The following is a 22,338-nucleotide window of genomic DNA, read 5'->3' as shown; positions in this document are numbered from 1 at the left end:
AAATCGGATTGCATACCGAGTCTTATCGTTCTGAGTAAACTCTGTTGAGCCCACTGTGAATTCATGTGGTTTATCCATGCCGTCCATCTGTGTTTTCAGATCATTTTAGGGGTTGAGCCCAAAACTGAAATATATCAAAAGCTCAAGTAGACCATACCAAATGAAACAGTGGCAGGTATTGATTTTCACCATTGAAATGTTTCTAAGCCCCCAATGATGTTTATTTTTCATCCAAACTGTTCATAAGATCACAAATACTGTTCATAAGATCACAAATACATGGATGAATGGAAAAAAACAAATATCATCTTGATATAGAACTTCCGTGGGCTCCCAACAACTTTTCAACGGTAGAATTCAATTCACACTATTTCAGGTGGTGTGGTCCACTTGATCTTTGGATATGATTAATTTTTGTTGTGAAACTCCAAAATTAGATGATAAAAGAGATGGATGGAGTTGATACAATGCACGAATGACTGTGGGCTCCACAGACTTTACTAAGTACGCTTACCATACTGATTTACTCAGCACGCAAACCGCCTCCGTTTAACGCCTCCGTTATACTTCTTATTAAATGTAGTTTTTTAATATATTTAAAACATCGGATGATGTGGCACTTACAGTGACGTTGACCAATGAAAACGCTAGAGGCAGGGAGTTCCCGCCTCCGGGAGGCAGAGGATCCGCACTCATATATATATATATATATACACACCCGGGAAACGCTCACCTGCGAACCAGTTCGTACATACTACCTATGAACTTTTTTGAGAACCCATCTTATGTGATATGGATCCAAAATCTGAACTGTTCATGTGAAGCAGCACCTCGTGAAACCCCCGAGCCTAAGTTTTACTTTGATATAAAACTTTGATGGCCAATGAAAAATGAAAAAAAATTTCTCCTCATCACATGGACCGTTCAGATTAGACACCCATGACACGTGTGCAAAGATGAGCAAGTGCATAGGTGCGCAAGGGAGCATGACTTTTATATATATATATATATATGATGACTCAAATAAGCAAATACGATCCCAAAAAAAATCTGGACCATTAAGAGTAATGATCATAGGTTATTCAGAGCGATGGAGAACAATTTGGGTTGAGGTAGGTACCCCGGGCCTACCCACCATCGTTATAGTACAACCCCAACAACCCATCATTCCATAACTGACCAGACCATGGCAGGTGACAACCGTACGTTGGTCCACTCTACACGTGGCACACATGTACATCATTTCAAACTGGGCCTCAATCTGTATTTTTGGCATTTTCTCAGAATTTACATTGACAGAGACTGTGGCTACCAAAATTGGGTCTGACTAAGGTTAGGGTTTGGTCCAGATTGGGGTCAGCCCAAACCCAACGCATTTACTAAACGGGTCCTAAGGTACCCACAACCTGTTAATCATGACCCAACCGTTGAACGGTTACGATCACTCGATGTGATTTTTCCTGTATTCCACATCCAGTGGGGCCGACAATTTAAACGGCCTGGATCAAAATAGTATGGCATGATTCTAGGCTAAGGTCAAACTTTGTGAAATGGTTTGACTATGAGACCAAGATTGACTACCATGATCCAATGGTCAGCTTTTCTCCAAACCTGTAAATGGCAATGGCCCAACCATCAATTTTATATCTTTGATCCTTTAGTCAAAAAAAGTAGGCTTGATTGTCAAAAGCTGGAATAGTTGCATTTTCTCAACCTTACCTAGGGGTGCACATCGAATCGGTGGAACCATGGAACCGGACCGAAACTGTTGGATCGGTCCGGTTCTAGACAGCACTGGCTCCGGTTTCAAAATTTCAAGAACCGTTGGATACGGATCGGTTCCGGTTTAGGGCCCTGTAGAACCGAAACCGAACCGTTGATCTGAACCGTGGATCCGAACCGTTGATTCGAACCGTGGGCGGAGCCATGGATCCAAACCGGTTTAGCGCCCTCTTACCTGATTTCAACGAGACCCAATTCCTCTTTTCTTTTGATTTCCCCCTTTTTTTTTTTTTTTTTCAATTGATGATGATGGGATATGGGTTTTTTTTTTTTTTTTTTTTTAAATTATTATTTATGGATGTAAGAACTAGTCAAGATTCTAAGGTGGAGTATACTGAGGACGAGGGGACTCTCATTGAAAGGATGTTTAATCTTCTTGGAGAGAGGTTTCATTCCGTCTTCTTTGGAATTTGATTAGGGACAGGTATTTTACACCCCGTTTTGATGCATTTACCCCTTTCCCATTTATGAAGTGGGTGTTTGTCAAAACGAAATTTATGTTTGAAAATAGATCCAGTAGCCCACATGACTATTCCTAGGGCCTCATCATACATGAACCCAACGTCAACTGAACAGACCAATGATCTTGTGGGCCTTTTAGTAGATGACCCACCTGCCTCACCTGAAAAGCCTAGAACCGTGCAACCGATCTGAAATCGAACCATTTTCCACGGTCCGTTCCGGTTCGGTTCTAGGATGCTAACGGTCTGATTCCGGTTCCAAAAATCTTGGAACCGCTAGGTACGGTTAGGTTCTGGTTTCACCCCAAAACTGGACGGACCCATGTGCACCCCTAGGCCCTTACCATCTACAAATTTCATGCAACTTGCAAAGCAATTGGGTGTAATACTTTACTAGAATAAATCAAGTATAAGGGTCCTCACGTTCCATTAACTGAAAGTGCAGCCCTGGCTACGTGATCCAAACCGTTGATTTGATTAGTCTCATTGTAGATTGAGAATGCTTAAAAAATAATCCATGTTGGAAGATTCTAATTCCTAACGCTTTAATCAGTGGCGTAGAAATGGATTGTTAAGGGACAATACTTCAACGGTCCAGAAAAAGGCCAGATATTGGATGTCCAGGATCTTTAAGATTGAAATTTTCTTGGGTTTCATCTGTCCGTGTTTACCCATCAGTTTGATGGTGCTGATGGCTAAACAGGTGTACCACTTGTACGAAATGGACGCATCTGAACCCTACAATGATGGTCTAGTATTTTAGGAAGTTGACTAAAGGGAAGCTGCCAGGCAGCTTCTCTTAAAGAATCATATACGCAATTGAAAGTAAGCTTTCCATTTTTGGTGAAGTAAAATGAGGATCTCACCGTGGACCCTTGTTATAAGGAGGAAAAAAAAAAAAGAAAAAAGGAAAGGAGGCGTAGTGGACGGCCAAGATTAATAACCAGGGTGGCCCTCTTTACTTGAGTCTTTTCCATGCTTGTGATAGTGGAGGGTTTTGCTACAAAATTAATGAAGATTTCTGATTTTACAAAACAAGCGACTTATTTGAAGTCCAAAGGGTGCCTTTGGATTGAAAGTACATGAGCTTTTTTAGACTTTATGTAGCTTGATTTGGCTTCTAATTATTTAATAGATAAGTTTGTTTGGTTTCTAACGGACGTAAGTACTCATTCCTTAAGTTTGTTTGTTCTAATCCTTAATATCCACCGTCCATATGTAGGGTTAACCTTTGATGTGGACTGTTCATTTTGTTGGGCTCACCTTGAACTTTTTTTAATGTGAATTGTCCATTATGTGGTGCCTACCTTCAATTTAGACCATCCACCTTAGAAGGCCCATCTTTGATGTGTACTATACTTCATGCGCGTCCAACCTTGAATGTGGGCGTTTGTCATGCCAAACATTGGATGTTGATTATTCATCATGCGAGTTCAACCTTTACTACGGACCTTCCATCATGTAGGCCCAACTTCAAAGCAAATACGGGGCCCACCTTAGATGTGGGCTATTAATCATTAGGAGGCAACCTTTGATGTGGATCGCCCATTGTGTGGGCCCCACCTTCAACGGGGCCATCCATCATGTAGGGCTACTTTTGGTATGGGTGGTCCAGGAGGGACAAAGTAAAAATGTTAAAAGATAAAAAGATTTCCTTTTTCCCGTGACCATAAGTAATATAAAGTGTTAAGTTACTTCTAAAAATATGGTTAGTAAATTTAAAGTGTTAAGTTACTTTTTAAAAGATGCTTAGTAAAGTAACTGAACTTAAAAAGATAATCTAGTTACTATTGTAAGTTTTTTTAAAAAAAGTAATTTATGGGGTGACATCTAAACCAGCAGAAACTATGCTTCTTTAGGTGTAAAATACGTAAAATGCCTATGTCATCGTAACTTTCATTATCAAAACCTTATCTCAATTAATAGGAGTGAATTATATTAATTAATGTTGTGCTACTAATTGACCCTCAATTCATCTGTCATATAAGTTTGACTGTAGCTACCAACCTAACACAAACTCCTACCAGATAGTGAAAGCATCTAACTCCTACAATCCAATCCATTAATCCAGGCTGTTCATTAGGTCCAGGAAACATTCAATGGTTTACCATGCAAACACCACAATATCTGACAAATACACTCATTTGAACTTATCCAATACAAATGTTTTCGCTACATTATCTATCTAGTGTGAATGTTTTCATTGCAATGGTTCGTTCTAGCAAGAACTCACTGTCATGTGTTAATGAATCCCAACAATCAGATGGACCCCCTTGTTTGGACCAGCACCGAAAAATCAGGTCAATCAACTGTTCTTGCTAGATTTGAGCATTGTGTGATGCACATGGGGGTGGAAATTATCTATTGCAAATGGTTTGTTGTGGGCCCCACCTTCATGTGTTGATGAATCTGACCATCAAACACAGCCCTGATCAATCAGGTCAATCAAATGTTCTTGTTGGACCTGAGCATTTGTGTGACGTGACCATTTGGAATTTTCAAAAGGCAAGGCCTTTTCTTGATAAAATCAGATTCCTTGATACACAACCCTTTCATTCAGTTTACATTTCAAAAGGCTTTATGGTTAGGTGACTTGCCAAAAGAGAATGATATTGTTAGACTCGTCTTGCTGAAAAAAGGGAGGACCCCACTTCTAGCTGGTGTCCTAAGTCCTCCTTTACGGCCGGTAGGGTGTTCAAACCATAGTTTTTGTAGTCATTGACTAGTCCTGACTCATTAGGTTAGAGTTGAATCGTGACTCACTCGAGCCGGCGGTGAATCAGGATGATTTGTTGATAGGAAAGAGTGTGAAATAATAATGTGAAAAATCATCATATACTCTCAAGGACAAGTGATGTACACATGGTATAAATGACATGTCATGTATGTAATGTATAGATGGCACGTGATGTATGCGTGGTGTAAGGATTTGATGTTATTGGAATAAGTTAGCAAAACTTTGAATTAACAAGATAGTTCTTTAATCCAAGAGAAATAATAAAAGAGAAAATTCAAATATTATATTGCATAATAATATTTTAGTTTGCAGAATTACAGCACTTATATGGAATATTTAAAATCTTAATTTGAAAATTATTCAAATTAACAAAAAATCTCCCTAAAAAATAAAAATTTCAAAAATAGAAACGCTCAATTTATTATAGCATTCTGGCATTGTTATAAGCAACTTCTTAAAAAAGACAAAAAAACTAAAACTACAAAATTACGAATATATTATGAAAATAAAAATTATATATATAAATTTTGAACCTAAGGATAAGCATTTCTCATGAAATGGACTCCTGCAACTTCATATGAAGGTTGGTTGAACTTGGAGGATTAATAAGGCGTGCATTTTGTGATGATGCTTGAATCAAAAGTTATAATCATTTTATATTCAAGACTCCAAACAGTAATTTTTCCATATCTAAAATGAATCTCTTCGAATAAGATATATATTAACTCAGTTATATCATGCCCTACAGATGATTGGACTCAGTTATGATGGACTACTTCAGCTTTTTTTTAGACTTCTTTTGATCCAGTTATACTAATAATGCATCCGTAAGCATGATCTACTTCACTTATGGTACCAACTTTTACTAGTCTTGACTAAGTCTTAGTGACTCTGATGAGTCAGGTACAGCTCAGACAAGTCTACATTCAAATGGACCTAGTGGCCCTCAGGCCTAAGCATCGTAAAGTCCATCCCATGAGCCCATTCCAGCTTGAATTGGATTCAGCTGGTTGGGCTTACCATTCAAATACTCAGCCCACCAATATTGAATACAACCAACCAAGATGGGCTCACTTCTCAGGCTTAGGAGGTGCATGCCCAAGTCGAGTGGAATTTCTTATATTGGGCCTAAAAATCAAGACCAGGTCCAATTCATGGATTCAGGCCGTGTCCAGCCCACTTCATTTGCAGTGCCTTACGGTGGGCTCGTTTGGGTGTATCCCTACATTCTGATTTGGAATTTGAAAGATAGCCATTTGCACAGTGCACATTTTTTGTGAATTTGAAACCGAAATCCCTAGTGGATACATTTTAAGTTTAAACAAGAAATGACGCCGCTTGTGGTTTGGGCCACGAACGGCCTCTGTTCTGATCCTTCCATCCAAACATCCCACATGGAATCCCATCATTTTCATCCGCCATTGAAGGGAAGAGGAAAGAATCGCCCAAGCATTGACAAACAGCACACGCGAACCATCGTGCCATCAATAGACCTCAAACCACATTCCACACAAGTGTGGCCCACACATTAAATGACCTATATTTTCACTAAGCTGACTGAATAAAAATACAATATAATCAGCTTCCTTGAAGCATCATAACAATGAAGAAATTTCTAATTTTCCACTAATTTCTACTTAATTAGAGGTTGCTTTAATGTCATAAATGTACTTAAAAACCGGGTCGTGTAAGTCCATATCAAGGAAAAGATAAACAAAGATCTGGCCAGATATTGTTTTGATTTCTAGGGCTTTGGTTTTTATTGTCAAATGAACAGTTGGCCAGTTGCCTATGACTGTCCATTCAGTTGATTAATACCACTCAATCTATTTTATGGCCTTGAATTTCTACGTACTTTTGAAAACTTCCAGAGCAATTTATGGTATCTTTGGTCAATGAAATTCCTTCTAGAATTTAAAACTATGGATTGTGACTTGAAAGAAAATTATGTTTTGGTAACTTATAGATTAGGTATACCATGAGTTGACGGTCGCGTTTGGATGCACCATTTATCGTCAATGCAATCCATTGTTATTGCATTTTGAGTTTATGGGCACGTTTGGCAGTCCTTGGTTTGCAGTTGGATTAGTATAATCTTGAGATGAAGGTTATTCGGTTTTCCGACATCCATTCGAAGGCCACTGATCACATGGCTAGTTAATGTAGAGCGGGTCATGGACACTTTCACATCCAAGATGGACTAGAGAAGGCCCGATCAGATGCGAAAGTGATCCGGACCGGAACCCTAAAACATGCATATCTTGTAAATCGGAATGAGTTATTGACGTACCATATATGATTTTGGGGTATAAGAAGATACTTTAGCCAACCACCCGCTATACCAGGTTGTCGACGCTGACTTTGTGAGATTCCATCATATCGATGGTCAAAAATTCTTTTTAATTTCAATTTTACCATTTATTTTAAGTTTTAGTTCAATCATAACTCTTGATCCTTTGAGATTTGGGAGTCGTGCCTAACATTAAAAAGTTTTGGAAAATTTAGGAGAGTAATGTGGTTACAAGTTAGGCCAAATTGGACACTTGTTATTTTTGGCTGGAAACCATGAAGTCTAGTAGAATTTGTGATTGTCTATAAACAGTTAGTTTAGTATTTATGGTAAGTCACAATTTTAGGGAGTTTGAGTGGGAGTTTGATTCTGAAATTTCTTACTAGGTTTAAATTACTATTTAAAGGAGCATAATTTTGTTTTTATCATCAATCAATATTTTTTCAAATTTATTAGATTTTTTTTTTCCTTGTGGATTTGAGGAATTTTTGTGAAGAGTCTAGAGAAGCTCCATAGATTCGGAGTAGTTATCCTCAAGAAAGATGATGATCAACCTCATCACATTTATCCCCGTCTCACTAAAATCATCCAATATGTTCCAATTGTGTGGTCCATCCAAAGATGGGCCCACCTAATACCTAATATTAAGAATATATGGACCTCTAAAATCAGTGGGAAATGTAAGGCATCAATTGAACCAGCAACCCATATTGCATTTCAATGAAAGGGAATGCCTGTCATTGCTGTGTCCATTGACCGGTACACATCGCGCGGAGTAGAGCTTTCTCAAGGAGAAATGCTAACATTCGAGTTGAGTGAATTTATGATAAAGAAAGGCACGGTGGGACCCGCTTGTGTGAAATCAGGTCCATTCGTAAGGTGGGGCCCACTTTGAATAACCCTTGGCCCAAAAATGACTATCAATTGTGTACATTGAATGCAGGCTACCTTTGGTCTTTCTTTCTTTCTTTTCTTGTTTCCAACTGCACATTTTCTATTATAAGTGTGTGACCCACCTGCTGAATGAACAGAGAATTTTGGGCCATGGAATTTTCACAATGGACTCAACCTGTTGAATGGTCCACATATAACACACGTGTGTCAAGTATCATTGTGCCATGAATCACCTCTTCAATCTGGACTAGTGTGAATGGCCATGTTATTTTTCCTTGCTTGACTGAAAAATATCTGTAGACTTTGAAGCAATGGACAGGATTGAAATGGGGCAGCTTGGGAAAGTAGCTGCTACATGGCCACTAAATCAGCCATATGTTGGAAATCGGATTGTGTACTGAGTTACTCAGTACGCTCTTATCGTACTGAGTAAACTCAGTTGGGCTCACCGCGAAAGCATGTGGTTTATCCACGCCGTCCATTCGTTTTTCCAGATCATTTTATGTGTTCAACCCAAAATTGATGCATATACAAAGCTCAAGTGGGCCATACCACTGGAAAAAGTGGAACTATTGATTTCAACCATTGAAAATTTTCTAAGGCCCGCAGTGATGTTTATTTGTCATCCAACCTGTTCATAAGATCAGAAGAACATGGATGAAGGGAAAACAAAAATATAAGCTTGATCTAAAACCTCTGTTGTCCCCAAGAATTTTTCAACGGTCGATGTTCAATTCACACAGTTCATGATGGTGTGGTCCATTTGAGGGTTATATATACTCCATTTTTGGGATTAAGGACTAAAATTATGTGATAAAAGAGATGGACGGAGTGGATATAATACATGAATGACAAAGGGGCCCACGAGTTTACTCAGTACGCTTACCGTACTGAGTTACTCAGTACGCAATCCGCTTCCCCACATGTTGATGATGGTGATCCAATGGTCCAACCTATGACCTGATTCCTGCTTTTAATGGGAAGAAAAAAATCTCTCTAATAAATGAGGAACGATCACATACAACCATTGCATGCAATGCTTACCATGCTTCCCTGTTTTTTCTTCCAACATGGGCATGTGGAGAACATCTGAGCCATGCAAAAGGTGGACCCCATCATCAAGTTCGCCTGGCATGAAAATCAAATCAATCCATTCACCAGGTGTACCTCAACTGTACCTTCGGTCTGATCGTTAGGTGCCGATTGTTCTAATGGTGTGGCCCATATGATCAATGGTTTGGCCTGGTTTCATGCCAGTCGATCATTGACGATGGTTCCCACCTTTTTCATGGCTAAGATTCCCTACAAATGTGATAAATCCGTGGGGAAAAGGAGCCAGCATGGTTAGCATGCTATGATCGTGTGCATGTGATCATTCCTCGTATCACCTGTAATGAAGAACGGATGGTAATGGAGAGTGGGGCCATTCATAGACTGTAATAAAGTCAATCCAATTCTAACAAATGGTGGGGCCGATTTAGAAGGCTTTTTTACATTGATTTAATTCCTAATTGGTTGATGGTGGATATTTAACAGAGGGTTCATGTGAAATCAAGTTGTTTTTTAAACAATCAATGGCCTGAATTCAAGAAAGAAATGTTTCAAAACAAGAGGTTTCGAGTAGTTAAATCAATTTGTTTTTTAAATTGATTAACTATTCAAACCTAAATAAAATGGGTTTTTGATTGATTTAACTATTGACCATAATAAAATGGGTCCATGACTTTGGACAGCTTGATTGTGTTAAAATATGTAAAGTGTGTTTATAATTGTCTTGGCGCGTCCATGTAGATCAATGAGATACCATCACATGTTGGCACTACCTACTAAATGGTGGATCAAATCCTACATGTGGATCCATGTTATCTTTTGGCCATATCCTTCAATGGCATATCACTTGCTAAAGCAGAACGGTTTAAAGTCATTCACACATGTATAGATAAGACATTGCGGCTGGTGACATGTGGCCCTCACACGAGTAATAGATTTGGTCAAGATAGTGTGCTTGACAAGTTTATAAAGAATTGTCAAGATAAGGATCCTATATATCGCAATTTAGATACGCTCAACAAAGCTATTTCACATAACCTTGCTAAAATGGGAGATCTTTGATCAAGGCTTTCACGGTGATTACAAAGGTTCAAGAAGTAAATTCTTTCCAAAATGGAAGGAAATAGAAGGAAGCCATGATGGATCTAAGTCGAGTAAGATTGATCATGTAACGTCCATGGATCTCTATAATTATGCTGGCAAGGAGTTCTAAAAAATGATTTTAAACCGCAACCTTAGAAGATCTCTTTCACCAGGCCGAGAAAATCAGAAAAGTGATTTCATAATATCGTAATATATAAGGACACCATAATTGTTGAGGGTCAAATATTACATATTAGACCCCATTTATTACTTGGATTTACGGGTATGATACTGTTTAACGCCCGGTTTTAATTGTGTTTTGTTGCAGGATGCAATCAGGAGCTTAAACTGAAATTGGGTATTAAAAGCGTGGATTCGGCACTCTGATGTCACAAAAGCAGGGGACGGACTCCTGGGGATTGGGATCGACGATTTTACACAGCCGAGATCCGAAAAAATCGAGAAACTGAAGCTCAAGTGGCCCGAAAGTCAGCCAGAATGCAAGATCATAGGTTTCTCACCATCCGTTTGTCCCGAAATTTCATACACGGCCTGAAGAACATAAATTAACCGTACATGTAGAATTTCGGCCGTTGTATCCTGGTGGAAGTGGCCTAATGGATAGATCATCCCTCGGAATCATGATTCTGGGCCCACCTGCTGTTTGGATATGCTTCATCTCCGGTCTCCACGGTCTAAATGATGTGACAGAATGGATGGACGGAGCGGATTTCATATATACATCATGATGGACCCCACAAGGAGCATGCGAGTGCATAGACGGTGCACTCCTGTGGTGCACCGAATTCCTACAAAGGGTCAGCCACCGCTGACCCGCGTCCTCTTCAAAAACGCAACAGCGTTTACACGGCCGACTCCGGTTTTTTACTGTGGGACCCATCCATCATATATGCTGAAAATCTGGACCGTCCAAGGTGATAAAAGGGGGGTAATTACCCTCGCCTAGGTGTCAGAAACTCAGAAGAAAGTGAGAATTGCAATCCAACTGTCCAAACGGAAGATGGACGGCAGTGAGAAAAGATCAGTGGACCGCATCAACGGACAACCAAAACCGTCCATCTCCAACCAGAATTCCGAGGAGAATCCAACTGACGGAGTGGATTTCCTCTCCAGCATCGTTCATGGCCTCCACCAACATCCCAGCGCAAGCCCTGTTGCGCGCAGCCGGGACTTCCGGGCCGTTCCCTGATCAAGACAGTGATCGGATCAGCAATCCAAACCGTTCATTCTCATCAACAGGGAGCCATGACCACCACCAAGAAGGCCGATTTTGATTTTGGACGATCAGTCGTCCAAAATCTCAAGCCAAACGCGGGTTGATCACGAGTCCTCCGCCTGTCGCTGCGAAAACCGTTTCAGTCCGACTCCAACACGGTCTCTGGTGCGTAAGACTTCCGCATGGAGGACGGAAATTGGGCTCGGACGACAGTTCTGTATAAGAGGACAGAAGAAAGAAGAGAAGAGGGTGCTCGGTTTGGTTTTGAACGGGAGAAAAACAGAGGTCGGCTGGAGTTGGGGTCGGTCGTGGGTTTTCTGCTGGAGTTGGGCTCGGTCGTGGGTTTTCTGCTGTAACAGAGAGAGAGCTGCCGGAGCGTCAGGGCTGAAAACGAGAGAGAGGAAAGATGAGAGGTTAAAGATAAGAAGTTTTTTTTCCTTTATTTTTCTTCTCTTTTTCGTTTTCTTTTCTTTCTATTTGTTTTGGGTTTAGGCCAATCATGAGTGGCTAAACCTCTTAGCTAGGGCTAAGAGGTGAAGCTTGTGGCGAGATGGGAGATACTATTTCCTGCTTTTCATTCAACTGAAGTTGATTTGTATTAATGGAATATTTTTTAGTCTTTAAATGGTCTGTTGTGACTGAAATTACAATGGGTCTGCAACGGCTTTGAATATCTCTTTTTCTTTCTTTTTGGATGTTTATGACGTCAGGAAGCCCTGTTGTTCACCATCGTCTCCTGGGCATGGTTGGATGATCGTACCCTTCCTAACTTTCATGTACTTTTGATTGGTTGGTAATTAGTTTAATCCTGTTATTTGCTTTGTCCCCTGGGCATGGTTAGATGATGGAATCCATTCTAATTCATATACCTTTCATCTCTTGAAAACCAGATCAAGTAAGTTCAGTTTGATTTCCATAATCCTTAATGCAGGCATAAGATCTCCCTGATCTCTACAAGTGGATCCTCTGAATCCCTAGTTTCTTCCTCTGAATTCCTTAAAGTTTTAGATAATTATTCCACAACTATTCCTTAAATTTCTATTTGGTTAGATCATATCTTAGTCTAGTTCTATTTCTACCTAGTTTCAGGAAACGTACAAGTTTCAGTCCCTGTGGATTCGACCTCGGTCTTACCGAGTTTATTACTACATCACAACCCTATACTTGGGGAGTGAACAAGTTTTTGGCGCCGTTGCCGGGGACTGACGGTTACGATTCTCTGAAATTAATTGGTTTTAGGATTAGTTTAAGATTAGGATTTTACTAACCTTAGTTTTATTTATTTATTTTTATTTAAGTTCAAAACTAACTTGTTTCCTGTTTTATAGGATCTTGACATAAGTTTCTCAATTGGTAATTCCTTCCTAATCTCTATACTTTTTCCTTTTTTTTTTTTTTAGAATTAAGGTTTAGATTTTAGAAATTTTAGATTTTAGAAATTTTCTAATTCTAGTATCCTCCCTTCTGTAGGAAATAGTTTATTTTTAGAAATTAGGTTATTTCTTTCCCTTTTTAGAAATTAACTTTCTATTTCTATTTTAGTAACTTTCTAACTCTTTTAAAATCTAATTTGCTTCCTAATTTATTTTTAGAATTGTTTTAGAAACTAACCTTCCTATTTTGTAGGCCTTTAAGATAGAAATTTCTAATTCGGTAAGCTCCTTCCCTACTTTCTATTTTTCAATTCTCTTTTAGTACTTTACTTTCTAGTTTAGGACTTTCCTAATTTATTTTAGAAGTTTCCACTTTCTTTTAGAAATTAGTTTACTACTACCTTTATTTTAAAGGATTGTTCCTCTTGTTTTAGAATCTAACTTATTCTTGTTTTATTTTGCAGGTTTTAACTCAGGACTCCAATTTGGTAATTTCTTTCCAACTCTCTCTCTCTTTCTAGATTTTCTTTTCCTTTTTTAGGATTAGGTTTTTAATTGAGGGCTGCGAGTGTTTTCATGCCCAAGTGGGCCCGTGACAACACTCGACGTCTCTTGACTGAAGGAGGATTGGTTGAGGGGTTGACTATCCATCGCAGGACTAGACACCGCTCGAAATCCCCTGAGTTAAGTGAAGTTATGGCTGAAGACCAACCTCCTCTACTTCCACCCAGGGTGGAGGATACCCAAGATGAAAATGAGGTGCAACAGGCACCCCCGCCTCGTACTTTACGAGATTTTCTACAACCGGCGGGAGTGAGTATGCCCTCATGCATGATTTTTCCTGAAAACACGGGACAAATGGACATCAAGCCAGGAGTTATCCAACTCCTTCCCAAATTCCATGGACTTGAATCAGAAAGTCCATATTTACATTTGAAAGAGTTCGATGAGATTATAGCTACATTATGTTTTCCTAATTTATCTGAGGATACAATTAGGCTGAAACTCTTTCCTTTTTCCTTAAAAGAGAAAGCTAAGACATGGTTACATTCACTGCGTCCTAGATCCATTGGCACATGGAACGATATGCAGAGGGAATTCATAAAAAAATTCTTCCCACATCATAAAACGATTACCCTCAGAAAAGCAATCATGAACTTTGCCCAAAAGGAAGATGAAACATTCTTCCAATGTTGGGAAAGGTTCAAAGATTTGGTCAGTTCATGCTCACAACACGGATTTGAAACGTGGCGCATTACAAATTTTTTCTATGATGGACTGACATCTTCCATGCGCCAAATGGTTGAGACAATGTGTAATGGAGAGTTCATCAACAAAGATGTTGACGAGGTATGGGATTACCTCGATAGTCTACTGAAAAAACACAATCATGGGACTATTACCCAATGGCGAACACCACGTCTAGGCTGACTCAATTAAAGGAGAAAGGTGGATTATATCTCTTGAAAGAAGAGGATGATCTCAAGTGTAAAGTGACTATGCTCATAAGGAAAGTTGAGGCCATGGAAGGAAAGAAGGATAAGGTCAATGAAATTGTTTGCGGCATCTGTGATTGCAACATTCACACAACTGAAAACTGTCCTACAATACCTGCCTTTCGAGGAGTGTTGAATGAACAAGCCAATGCCGTAAATAACTATCAAAGACCTTTTACTGGACCTAACTCCAACACATACAATCCTGGCTGGAAAAATCATCCAAACTTTAGTTGGAGGAATGGACAAACGGCGACTCCTCCAGGTTTCTTCAATCAAAATCCAAATCAAGTGAAACCTCAAGAGGAACCGGTTCAAAATCCCATACAAGAGCTGGCTCAGGCAATGCGGGGAATCACAGATTTTATGCAAAAGATAGATTCTCGTATGACGGTTATAGAAAAGGGGATGCTTCCTGCACAACCTCTCCCCAATCCTAAACCGCAGTACGAGATCAATGATCCCAGCTCTTCAAATCAGATGGGGCATGCTAAATCCATCACCACTCTTAGGAGTGGGAAGATCATTAATAAAACTCTTCCGATTAGGCCCGAAAAGCCTAAAGAACCAGAAGAGGACAACAATGATGGATCCAGTGATGCCCCACAAAAATTAGAACCGGAACTTCTAGAGAAGCCAGTTGCTCCATTCCCCCAACGGTTGGTTTCACCAAAACCTCTCTCTAACTCTCAGGATATCCTAGAGGTGTTGAAACAGGTGAAAGTCAACATTCCTCTACTTGATGTCGTTAAACAGATACCTTCATATGCCAAATTCCTGAAAGACTTATGCACGACCAAAAGACGGAAAATTATTCAAAAGAAAATCTTCTTGACTGAGAAAGTGAGTGCCATCCTGAAGCAAGACGTGCCACAGAAATTCAAGGATCCCGGTAGCCCAATCATATCATGTGTAATCGGGAACCTTCGAATTGATCACGCACTTCTTGACTTAGGAGCGAGCGTCAATCTGATTCCCTACTCGGTATACAAACAGTTAGGTTTGGGTGAATTAAAACCCACCCTAACCACACTACAACTTGCTGATCGCTCTGTTCGTGTACCAAGAGGGATAATTGAGGATGTGTTAGTCCAGGTCGATAGATTTTACTACCCTGTAGATTTTATCATCCTGGACACCGAACCCATCAATAACATGAGCACTCAGATTCCCGTCATTCTTGGTCGCCCATTCCTTGCCACGTCAAATGCAATTATCAATTGCAGGAATGGTATCATGACTATGTCTTTTGGAAATTTGACATTGGAGTCAAACATTTTTTTCAATAACGGCAGCAATGCAGAGGATGATGACGATTTCCACGACATTAACATGATTGACTCTTTCGTGGAAGATACGACACCTCTAACCTTATCCTCCGACTATCTAGAGACATGCCTGGCCCACTCCCATGATTTTGATGATGACATGATTAGGGAGACGTGCGCCTTGCTTGATACTGCACCGGTACTTGAAGTTAACCGGTGGAGGCCACAATTTGAAGAATTACCACAAACCGATGTAGTGCCTCTACCGTCTAATCTCAAGCCGCCGAAGCTTGACCTAAAACCTTTGCCCTCTGATTTGAAATATGCCTATTTAGGTCAAGATGAGACATACCCGGTGGTGATCTCTGCCCACCTGGAGAAAGAACAGGAGAGTATGCTTATATCTACTCTCATTGAGCATAAAGGAGCCCTGGGATGGACGATAGCGGACCTCAAAGGAATCGATCCCTCGATTTGTACTCATCACATATACCTTGAGGATAATGCAAAAATCGCTCGGCAACCACAACGTAGACTAAATCCAAACATGAAGGAAGTGGTTAAGGCCGAGGTTCTTAAACTATTGGATGTGGGTATTATATACCCTATATCTGATAGTCAATGGGTGAGTCCAACTCAAGTGGTCCCTAAGAAGTTCGGAATCACCATCGTAGCCAATGCTAATAATGAACTCGTGCCAAGTAGAGTCACTACTGGTTGGAGAATGTGCATTGACTACAGGAAGTTGAATACCGTCACGAGGAAAGACCACTTTCCTTTACCATTCATTGATCAGATCCTGGAAAGGTTAGCTGGTCATTCCTATTACAGTTTCCTTGACGGGTATTCGGCTACAACCAGATAGAGATAGCCCCTGAAGACCAGGAAAAGACCACATTTACATGTCCCTACGGCACCTTTGCCTATCGAAGGATGCCATTTGGCCTATGTAATGCCCCTGCCACTTTTCAGCGATGTATGCTTAGTATTTTTTCTGACATGGTGGGGCAATGTCTAGAGGTCTTCATGGACGACTTCTCTGTTTACGGTCCATCTTTCAGCAAGTGCTTGGAAAGTCTTAAATGTGTGCTGAAAAGATGTGAAGAAAAGAACTTGGTACTTAATTGGGAGAAGTGCCATTTCATGGTTCAGAAGGGGATTGTCCTTGGGCATATCATCTCGTCCAAAGGAATCGAGGTAGATAAGGCAAAAATCGATCTTATCTCTAACCTACCTCCACCCAAGAACATCAAAGACGTGCGATCCTTCTTAGGACACGCAGGATTTTACAGGCGATTCATAAAGGACTTTAGTCTTCTCTCTCGTCCTTTGTGTAACCTTCTTCAAAAGGATGCTCCGTACGAGTGGACTGAGCAGTGCCAGGAAGCTTTCACCAAGCTTAAGGGCACGTTAACCACTGCACCTATCATGCAGCCACCCGACTGGAGCCTTCCTTTTGAGCTTATGTGCGACGCTTCTGATTATGCTCTTGGAGCGGTCTTAGGCCAGAGAAAAGATAAGCGGCCCTACGTCATTCATTACGCAAGTAGAACTTTAAATTCTGCCCAGGTGAACTATTCGACTACGGAAAAGGAACTCTTAGCTGTAGTGTTCGCCTTGGACAAATTTAGGTCCTACTTGATCGGATCCAAGATCATTATCTACACAAATCATGCGGTACTTAAGTATCTTCTTTCGAAGAATGATTCTAAGCCCCGTTTGATACGATGGATCATTCTACTCTAAGAATTTGATTTGGAAATTAAAGATAAAAAGGGAGTAGAGAACGTAGTGGCCGATCACCTTTCTCGCCTTAATACCTCTGATTCCCTTGAGGCGACCCATATCAATGATATGTTCCCTGATGAACAACTGTTCAGAGTCTCCCATTCACCTTGGTTCGCTGATATTGCTAATTATCTTGCTACAGGTGTCATACCGACACAGTGGACTGCGCAAGATAAGAAGAAATTTTTCACCGAGGTGCGCAACTTTTTCTGGGATGATCCTTATTTATTTAAATATTGCCCAGACCAAATTCTAAGGAGATGTGTACCAGACGATGAGCATCAGAGCGTCATCTCCTTCTGTCACTCAGAGGCCTGTGGTGGTCACTTTTCTGCTAAAAAGACCACGACCAAGATTCTGCAGTGTGGTTTTTACTGGCCCACTATGTTTAGGGATACTCATGAGTTTTGCAACGCTTGTGAACGTTGTCAGAAATTGGGAGCATTGTCCCGTCGAAATATGATGCCTTTGAATCCCATCCTTATCATTGAAGCATTTGATTGCTGGGGCATCGATTTCATGGGACCATTCCCCCAATCGTTTGGGAATTTGTATATTTTGCTCGCCGTGGATTATGTCACTAAATGAGTCGAAGCGATCCCGTGTCGAAAGAATGACCATCGCACGGTCATTAAATTCCTAAAAGAGAACATCCTTTCTCGATTCGGAACGCCTCGAGCCATCATTAGTGATGGGGGCTCACACTTTTGTAATAAACCATTTGAGAGCTTAATGAAGAAATATGGTATCTCTCATAAGGTGAGCACCCCATACCATCCACAGACAAGTGGGCAAGCCGAGATTTCTAATAGGGAAATTAAACACATCTTGGAGAAGACGGTCAACCCTGATCGTAAGGATTGGTCAATTCGATTGATCGATGCCTTATGGGCATACCGTACTGCATTTAAAACCCCTATTGGAATGTCTCCCTTTAGACTTGTCTATGGGAAGGCTTGTCACTTACCTGTGAAGCTGGAACATAAAGCATACTGGGCGATCAAAAATCTTAATTTCAATTTGAACAACGCTGGCTCGCTACGCAAACTTCAATTGAATGAACTTAATGAAATCCGGAATGATGCGTACGATAATTCGAGAATTTACAAGGACAAGATGAAAGCATTTCATAACCAACACATTTCGCGAAAATCATTCACGCCTGGTCAGAAGGTCCTTTTGTACAATTCTCGATTACATCTCTTTCCGGGTAAGCTTCGATCTCGTTGGACCGGTCCTTATATTGTTGTCACTGTTTTTCCGCATGGGGCCGTTGAGATAAGAGATCCCGACAATGGCAAGGAGTTTAAAGTCAATGGACATCGATTGAAACCATTTGTCGAGCAATTTGATTTAGAGGACATGTCCATGCCTTTGACTGATCCTGTTTACCAGAATTGATCTCCTAGTCTGATGGAGGTATAGGTAGGTTTCCTGTTTTCTTAGGACTAGAGTAGTTGCTTTATTTGTCTGGCTGAAGACGGTAAACTTAGCGCTCCTGGGAGGCAACCCAGCTCTTCATTTCATTAGTTAGTTCAATGTTTGTGGGTAACATTACTGCAAACCCTCACGAGACTACGTCCACTAGGGGCAACCTAGGGGTTTAAAGGCTTATTGCATGCGCTAAATGCAATCAAGAGCACCTACGAAAGTGGTATAGGTAGGATTTTATTTTTTTGTTTTGTTATTTTTGTTCTGCTTTCTCTCTCGTGCTGACTGGATTCCATGCTGCAATCTCTTGGAAAATCTCTCTCGATTCATCATCCAGGTACTATCTTCCCATCACTTCATATTTACTTTTCGTTGTCCCATGTGCATTCCATGCTCATATCTTTTACATTGAGGACAATGTAGATTTTAGGTTGGGGGTGGGAGATTAGGCTTCCTAATCAGTGTTTTCTTGGTCTTGAGCAAAAAAATTGTGAAAATTTTTAAATTTTTTTTGGACTTTCTGGTGAATTTGAAGTGATTTGACGACCATCTTTGATTTAGAATTACGGAATATGGAATGCTTGTGATTTACTATTCTTGGATTCAGTTACTCGTTAGATTTCACAGTTAAGTTTGAATTATTAATCCGTTATTAGAAGTTGTAAACATTGATTGAGTCATGATTTCCCATGTCACATCTCGCTTACACATTAAGATTTCAGTTTGAAACTGAAGGGTTAATTTGGTAATCACTGAGCATGAAAAGAACCAGCCTGAAAAACAAAAATTTCAGCATCAATTTATAAAGAAGAATTGAAAGAGTAAGTCGAATAATCTTCACCATAGGTTTGCTCCCTATAGGTGTGGATTTAATTCCTCATGGATGATATCAGAAAAAGGTTTAGGTGTACAATCTTCACCATAGGTTTGCTCCCTATAGGTGAGGATTGGACTCCCCTTCTGGACGTCTCCTTTTCAAAAAAGAAAAAAAAAGAAAAAAAAAAAAACTAGAAAAATGAAAAAAATGATCTGTGAGGCAAGTTTTGGTTATCATGAATTCTCTTGTTGATTACCAACGAAATCCTGAAATAAAGAATTGAATCTCTTAATGATGGTAAGCCGAGATTTCACTATACACCCATGGAACTCAATGTTTATTATTCTAGTTTATGGATTAATATTTGAACTTGATTATGAAATTCACCGTGCATGAGAGGCCAAGAGAAACTGATAATCAGCATTCATGAATCTTAAGATTTCTCATATCTGGATTGTTTTTCAAAATATCACTCGGCTTCACAAGAATTATCTCGTAATTCTCAACTTAATTTTCGCATATTTTGCTCGGGACTAGCAAAATGCTGGTTGGGGGTTGTGTTGAGGGTCAAATATTACATATTAGACCCCATTTATTACCTGGATTTACGGGTATGATACTGTTTAACGCCCGGTTTTAATTGTGTTTTGTTGCAGGATGCAATCAGGAGCTTAAACTGAAATTGGGTATTAAAAGCGTGGATTCGGCACTCTGATGTCACAAAAGCAGGGGACGGACTCCTGGGGATTGGGATCGACGATTTTACACAGCCGAGATCCGAAAAAATCGAGAAACTGAAGCTCAAGTGGCCCGAAAGTCAGCCAGAATGCAAGATCATAGGTTTCTCACCATCCGTTTGTCTCGAAATTTCATACACGGCCTGAAGAACATAAATTAACCGTACATGTAGAATTTCGGCCGTTGTATCCTGGTGGAAGTGGCCTAATGGATAGATCATCCCTCGGAATCATGATTCTGGGCCCACCTGCTGTTTGGATATGCTTCATCTCCGGTCTCCACGGTCTAAATGATGTGACAGAATGGATGGACGGAGCGGATTTCATATATACATCATGATGGACCCCACAAGGAGCATGCGAGTGCATAGACGGTGCACTCCTGTGGTGCACCGAATTCCTACAAAGGGTCAGCCACCGCTGACCCGCGTCCTCTTCAAAAACGCAACAGCGTTTACACGGCCGACTCCGGTTTTTGACTGTGGGACCCATCCATCATATATGCTGAAAATCTGGACCGTCCAAGGTGATAAAAGGGGGGTAATTACCCTCGCCTAGGTGTCAGAAACTCAGAAGAAAGTGAGAATTGCAATCCAACTGTCCAAACAGAACATGGACGGCAGTGAGAAAAGATCAGTGGACCGCATCAACGGACAACCAAAACCGTCCATCTCCAACCAGAATTCCGAGGAGAATCCAACTGACGGAGTGGATTTCCTCTCCAGCATCGTTCATGGCCTCCACCAACATCCCAGCGCAAGCCCTGTTGCGCGCAGCCGGGACTTCCGGGCCGTTCCTTGATCAAGACAGTGATCGGATCAGCAATCCAAACCGTTCATTCTCATCAACAGGGAGCCATGACCACCACCAAGAAGGCCGATTTTGATTTTGGACGATCAGTCGTCCAAAATCTCAAGCCAAACGCGGGTTGATCACGAGTCCTCCGCCTGTCGCTGCGAAAACCGTTTCAGTCCGACTCCAACACGGTCTCTGGTGCGTAAGACTTCCGCATGGAGGACGAAAATTGGGCTCGGACGACAATTCTGTATAAGAGGACAGAAGAAAGAAGAGAAGAGGGTGCTCGGTTTGGTTTTGAACGGGAGAAAAACAGAGGTCGGTTGGAGTTGGGGTCGGTCGTGGGTTTTCTGCTGGAGTTGGGCTCGGTCGTGGGTTTTCTGCTGTAACAGAGAGAGAGCTGCCGGAGCGTCAGGGCTGAAAACGAGAGAGAGGAAAGATGAGAGGTTAAAGATAAGAAGTTTTTTTTCCTTTATTTTTCTTCTCTTTTTCGTTTTCTTTTCTTTCTATTTGTTTTGGGTTTAGGCCAATTATGAGTGGCTAAACCTCTTAGCTAGGGCTAAGAGGTGAAGCTTGTGGCGAGATGGGAGATACTATTTCCTGCTTTTCATTTAAATTCATGAACTGAAGTTGATTTGTATTAATGGAATGTTTTTTAGTCTTTAATGGTCTGTTGTGACTGAAATTACAATGGGTCTGCAACGGCTTTGAATATCTCATTTTCTTTCTTTTTGGATGTTTATGACGTCAGGAAGCCCTGTTGTTCACCATCGTCTCCTGGGCATGGTTGGATGATCGTACCCTTCCTAACTTTCATGTACTTTTGATTGGTTGGTAATTAGTTTAATCCTGTTATTTGCTTTGTCCCCTGGGCATGGTTAGATGATGGAATCCATTCTAATTCATATACCTTTCATCTCTTGAAAACCAGATCAAGTAAGTTCAGTTTGATTTCCATAATCCTTAATGCAGGCATAAGATCTCCCTGATCTCTACAAGTGGATCCTCTGAATCCCTAGTTTCTTCCTCTGAATTCCTTAAAGTTTTAAATAATTATTCCACAACTATTCCTTAAATTTCTATTTGGTTAGATCATATC

The 22,338-nt window shown here is 40.5% G+C and overlaps 1 non-coding gene across 1 annotated transcript; it reads right to left on the bottom strand.

The window, feature by feature from the left end:
* Positions 1-14,041: 14,041 nt before the first annotated feature.
* LOC131238209 (small nucleolar RNA R71) lies at positions 14,042-14,148 on the bottom strand. Its single transcript, XR_009167619.1, has one exon. It is a non-coding gene; the product is annotated as a small nucleolar RNA R71 (small nucleolar RNA).
* Positions 14,149-22,338: the final 8,190 nt, after the last annotated feature.

The sequence above is a fragment of the Magnolia sinica genome, chromosome 2 (assembly GCF_029962835.1).
Source record: "Magnolia sinica isolate HGM2019 chromosome 2, MsV1, whole genome shotgun sequence".
Taxonomy (NCBI): Eukaryota; Viridiplantae; Streptophyta; class Magnoliopsida; order Magnoliales; family Magnoliaceae; genus Magnolia; species Magnolia sinica.
This window is presented reverse-complemented; position numbering and strand designations above follow the sequence as displayed.